We start from the raw sequence: 6,000 nt of genomic DNA, 5'->3' as shown, positions 1-6,000 counted from the left end.
AACTTCATTTGAACATGGACACAGAAGTTCCAAGGATGGAGGAGTATTATAATCTTTCTTTAACACCTTTGTGGTTGTTAGTTTCGAAGTTGTGTTCAAGTCATCGTGACCTCATGGACAACTTTCCTCCAGGCCTTCCTGTCCTCTACCATCCTCTGGAGTCCATTTAAGCTCATGCTGACTGCTTCAGTGACTCTACCCAGCCACCTTGTTCTCTGTTGTCCCCTTCTTCTTTTGCTCTCAGTCGTTCCCAGCATTAGGTTCTTCTCCAGTGAATCCTTCCTTCTCATTAGGTGGCCAAAGTATTTGAGTTTCATCTTCAGGATCTGGCCTTCTAAGGGTTGATCTCCTCCAGGATTGACCAGTTTGATCTCAGAAAACTGATGGCAGAAAAAGACCTAGTGGTCCATTGAGTCTGCCCTTTGAGTTTGTGTGTTTTTTGTTTTCTTTGATTATTTTTAATTCTTATAATATTTTATTATTTTATCTTTTGTCAGATGAAGGAGATGTGTTTATCCCAAGCATGTTTAAACTCAGTTACTGATGACTGACCCACTACCTCCGCTGAAAGTTGGTTCCAACGTTCCACTACTTTTTTTGTGAAGTAACACTTTCTAACATTATTTCTGAATTTCCCTCCTGTCAGTCTGAGGTTCTTGATTTTTGCTTCATGTTGACCATGCTGCCTTCTAGAACCTTATTCGCACCCTTCATATATTTAAAGGTTTCAATCATGTCACCACTGTTTCTTCTGTCCTCCAAATTGTACATATTCAATTCCTCCAATCTCTCCTGATATGTTTTCTCCCTCAGACCTTACACCATTTTTGTTGTCTCTGGACTTGCTCCATCTTATCAATATCTTTTTTTAAGTGAGGTCTTCAGAATTAGACACTTTTGTGGCCCACCAGCAGCCAGCCGAGCTGGTGGCAGACTCAGGCAATGAGGAGATTGGGGAGGAACATGGGCTAGTCTTGGAGTCTGGGGAAGGCTCTGATGAGTGCTCTGTGTCGGAGGCAGAGATGGTGCCAGTGCCGTCTGACAGTTGTCAGCTGCCTTGAGAGTTGGACATCAGTGGGGCAGAAGAACAGCTGGAGCCTCTTCCCAGTGTGCGCATGCGCAGAGCTGCCAGGAGAAGGGAACAGCTAAGGAACAAGGGTCGACTCAGGAGTAAAGCCACAGGTGGACGGTGAATAGCCCCTCTCATAGGGAATAAAGAGGAGCAAAAGGGGAGTGGAGTTTGCACGAGACAATTAGTTCGCTTAATTGGTTCGTGACTCTCAGAGACTTCTTGCCAAGTTTTGAAGATATCGGCCTGGCAGTTCTCTAAGCCAGATAAGGTCTGCGACTAGAAATTCTCCCTTGAAAGACTTTGCTGGATGTGAATGAGAGGAATTCACAGTAACTTAATAAAAAGGGGGTTTGGTCGGGACAAGGAGTCTGCTTCATGCTCTTGGGAAGGCTAGCTCAGAACAAACACAATATTCTTAGATAAGGTAAACACCTTAGCAGAGGTGTCAAACTCAAGGCCCTTGGGCCAGATCTGGACTGCAGGGTGTTTAGATCTGGCCATCCTGGAAACAACAAAGGTCTGGCCCATAGTGCCTCAGTCAGTGAAAATGGAGCTGGGAGGCTCCTCCGTTTTCACTGGCAGAGGACTGCAGGAGGCCATTGTGGCTGAAAATGGAGCTCAGGAGCCCGTTTTCACCGGGAGAGCACTTGGGCCACAGGCGCCCCCGACATGAGTGATGTCAAGCTGGCCATACCCCTCCTGGCCACCTCCCCCAGACCCCCCGAGGTCAAATACAACTGTGATGCGGTCCCCAATGAAATCGAGCTTTGACACCCCTGCCTTAGAGGATGTTTACCTTTTGTATGGGGAAGACTTTCCCGGGGGAACAGATAGGTCATTAAATAAATATTTTGGCATTTGGAAAAGAGTCTAGAACAGTGATGGCTAACCTTTTTGCCGTCATGTGCCAAAAGCGGGGGGAGTGTTGGGTGGTCGCGCCCGTGTGTGCCCACACCCATAATTCAATGTGCCCCGCGCATGCGCATGCGACCCCCCGCTGCTCTCCCCACTTTTGGCACACAATGCTACGGTGGGCCTGGTAGGCCCGTTTTTTTGCCCTCCCCAGGCTCCAGATGCTTTCTTGGTGCCTGGAGAGGGCAAAAACAGCCTTCCCCATCTCCCTGGAGGCCCTCTGGAGGCCGGAAACGGCCCATTTCCTGATTTCTGGTGGGCCCTGAAGGTCCATTTTTCGCCCTCCCCAGGCTCCAGAGGCTTTCTAAGAGCCTGGGAAGGGCGAAAAAGGCCTTTCCCACCCACCCCCCCAGAGGCCCTCCGGAGACCAGAAACAGCCCATTTCCCGACTTCTGGTGGGCCTGGAAGCCTGAAAATCAGCTGGCCGGTGCGTGCATGCGCAGTGGAGCTGAGCTGGGGCAATGCTCACGTGCCCAGATATGGCTCCACGTGCCACCTGTGGCACTTGTGCCATAGTTTCGCCATCACAGGTCTAGAATATATACATCTGTTGCAAACATTCAGGGCCATATATCTGTCTTTTCGTAAGGCCAAGCTAAGGACTCCTGGTTTGGCCTCTATGAAGCTTTTTTGAGACCAATCACCACCAAAGATTGAGCTGAAGGTCCAGAATAAAATAGATCCTTGGACCATATATGGAGGATTTTCGAAATCTTTATTTTGCAATTTGTAGATGCGTAGGAATTTTACCTACTGTGTGTAAGACAGCTTTCCAAATCTTGAAGATAGTGTCAGTCACTATTAATGTAATACAGGCAGTCCTCGAGTTATGACCATAATTGAGCCCAAAATTTATGTTGCTAAGGGGAACATTTGTTAAGTAAGTTTGCCCCATTGTACGACTTTTCCTGCCACAGTTGTTGAGTGAATCATTGCACTTGTTAAGTTAGTGACATGGTTGTTAAGTGAACCTGGCTTCCCGATTGACTTTGCTGACCAGAAGGTCACAAAATGTGGTCACATGACCCCAGAACACTGAAATCGTCGTAAATATGAATCAGTTGCCAAGCATCTGAATTTTTGATCACAGAATTGTGGGGATGTTGATAGGGTGTATCAAATTTTTCAACTTTCAATTTCCGAACATTAGGGGTGCTCAAAAATTATGACATGCCTTAGTGATTGTAAAGATATTTTGGTTACTTTAATATAATTTTGATGTGCTTGATAAGTAACTACATAAATATCATATATTGTTTGTTTCATTATTGCTGCGATGTTCGTATGTGTGAAAAACAGTCATAAGTCATTTTTTCAGGGCCATTGTAAGTTTGGACCGGGGTGAAATCCAGCAGGTTCTGACAGGTTCTGAAGAACCGGTAGTGGAAATTTTGAGTAGTTCAGAGAACCGGAAAATACCACCTCTGGCTGTCCCAGAGTGGGGTGGGAATGAAGTTTTTGCAATATCCTTCCCCCAGAAGTGGGGAAGGAATGGGGATTTTGCAGTATCCTTCCCCTGAAGTGCGGTGGGAATGGAGATTTTGCAGTATCCTTCCCCTGCCACGCCCACCAAGCCACACCCACAGAACCTGTAGTAAAAATTTGTGCATTTCACACTGCTTTGGATGGTCACTAAATGAACTGTTGTAAGTCAAGGACTACCTGTACAATATGGTATTGTTAATAAATCTAGCACTAAAGCCCTTGCTTCTTTCCTTTTCCTCTTCTGGTTAGGATTATCTTAGGACATAAATATGCATTGTCCCCACATGCAATATCATACTGAAAACGATTATCCGCAATAAATTAATTCAAGCTCATGGCTTATTCCAAACCACCCCATAAATAAAGGTTTGCAAATTCAATTCTCCTCCAACTCAAGAAAGTTGCTCAATTGGCATCTACATGTGACTCACCACGCAACAACACAACGGGGAAGTAAAACTTACGAAGTATTAGCAATAACCAAATGTATCTGAGTCACATTTGATTGAGCTTCGCTGCGTCTGGCTACACGTTTGAGTATGCATGACTTGGTTTAGTAATATAACAAATGGATGGAAACAATGTGCAAGCTCGAGCAGCATCAAGTGAAGAATGACAGTACAAAAGCTATTGTGTAGGGATTAAGTTGTTGAATTATGACCTGGGGGAAACCAGATTTAAGTTCAACCTGCGCAAAACTAGATGGTTACCCATTATTTGGGATTCACTGAGTATAGCTTTGCATTTAACTCTGAAATCCCTGGGGTAGAGTAAGACATGGAGTCTAGAAATCCTTTTAGTTTATTCTAAGGATATGTAATGTTGACACACTCAACATTTTATATAAGAGTTGGGATTACTTTTTTTGGAGGATAAACACAGAAAATGGAGAACATTCCTTCTGCTGAATTTTATTGAAAAGACACAAACTGGGCTAGGCACTAGGCATAATCTGTACGTTTGATACGACTGCATGGATCGATACCAGTTTTTCCCAATACGGATCTTTATTTTTGGTGTAGTTGCAAAGGTGTCGGGCTAAAAACTAGGAGACCATGAATTCTAGTCCTATTGTCAGACCCTGTGCAGACACATGCACACATCATGGGTGGAGTGAGAAGTTTTTATTGACAATGCCCAAGTTTGCATCCCCCAGCAGTTACTAGAGCCTGCGCACCTCCATTGAGTCTGAAGTGGCCCCAGGGAGCTAACAATAGTGAACTGATCCCTGCTCTGCCAAGTCCACAAGTCTAAGGATAAAGCCACTGAACTAGGTAAGGCCAAGTGGAGGCCAAAACAAGACCATCCAATGAGATCAGACTAAAATCCTTGAAACTAGACTCAGTCCAGAAGGCAAGGCATGAAGTCAAGGCACAGTCCAAGATCTGAGATGCAAAGACGTAAAAAAAAGATGTTGAGACTCTTTTAGAAAGAGTGCAGAGAAGAATCATCTTGGTTGCTCTTCTCTGCACTTTTTCTAGAGTTTCAACGTCTTTTTCACAGTGTGGTGACCAAAACTGGATGCAGTATTCTAGGTGTGGTCTTACTAAGGCTTTATAGAGTGGTATTAGTGTCTCACATGATCTTGACTGTAATTTAGGATTTCATTGACTTTTTTTTGCTACCGTTGCATACTGTTGGCTCATAATTAATTGGTTGTCCACTAAGACTCCAAGATCCCTCTCACAGTTACTGCTATTAAGCCTGGTTTCAACCAGTCTATATGATCATTATTATTAATTATTATTATTATTATTATTATTATTATTATTATTATTATTATTATTATTATTATATTTCTATGCCGCCCACTCTCCGAGGACTCTAGGTTGTTTACACCAAAGACAGTATACTAAATAGCATATTGCCCCCTAACAATCTGGGTCCTCATTTTACCCACCTCGGAGGATGGAAGTCTGAGTCAACCTTGAGCCGGTGAGATTTGATCCGCTGATCTGCTGAACTAGCAGTCAGCTGAAGTAGTTGCAGTACTGCACTCTAACTACTGCGCCACCTCGGCTCTTATATAACGGCTCTTATATCGTTGGTTACTCTTGCCTAAGGGTAAGACTTTACTTTTCTCTACATTGAATTTCATTTTGTTAGGTAGGGCCCAGTGTTCAAGTCTGTCAAGATCCATCTGGATCATACACTCTCTTCAGAATGAGGAATACAACTGTATACACAGCACCCTTCTGTTCCACACAGAACACAGTTCTAGGCTGCATAAACAGAGGGATAGAATCAAGATCACATGAAGTGTTAATACCACTTTATAATGCCTTGATAAGGCCACACTTTGAATACTGCATTCAGTTTTGGTTACCACGATGTAAAAAAGATGTTGAGACTCTAGAAAGAGTGTAGAGAAGAGTAACAAAGATGATTAGGGGACTGGAGGCTAAAACATACAAGAATGGTTGCAGGAACTGGGTATGTCTAGTTGAATGAAAAGAAGGACTAGGGGAGAAATGATAGCAGTGTTCCAATATCTCAGGAGCTGCCACAAAGAAGAGGGAGTCAAGCTATTC

Source organism: Pantherophis guttatus, chromosome 3, assembly GCF_059756535.1.
Source record: "Pantherophis guttatus breed Tessera chromosome 3, ASM5975653v1, whole genome shotgun sequence".
NCBI lineage: Eukaryota > Metazoa > Chordata > Lepidosauria > Squamata > Colubridae > Pantherophis > Pantherophis guttatus.
Note: the sequence above shows the minus strand (reverse complement) of the source record.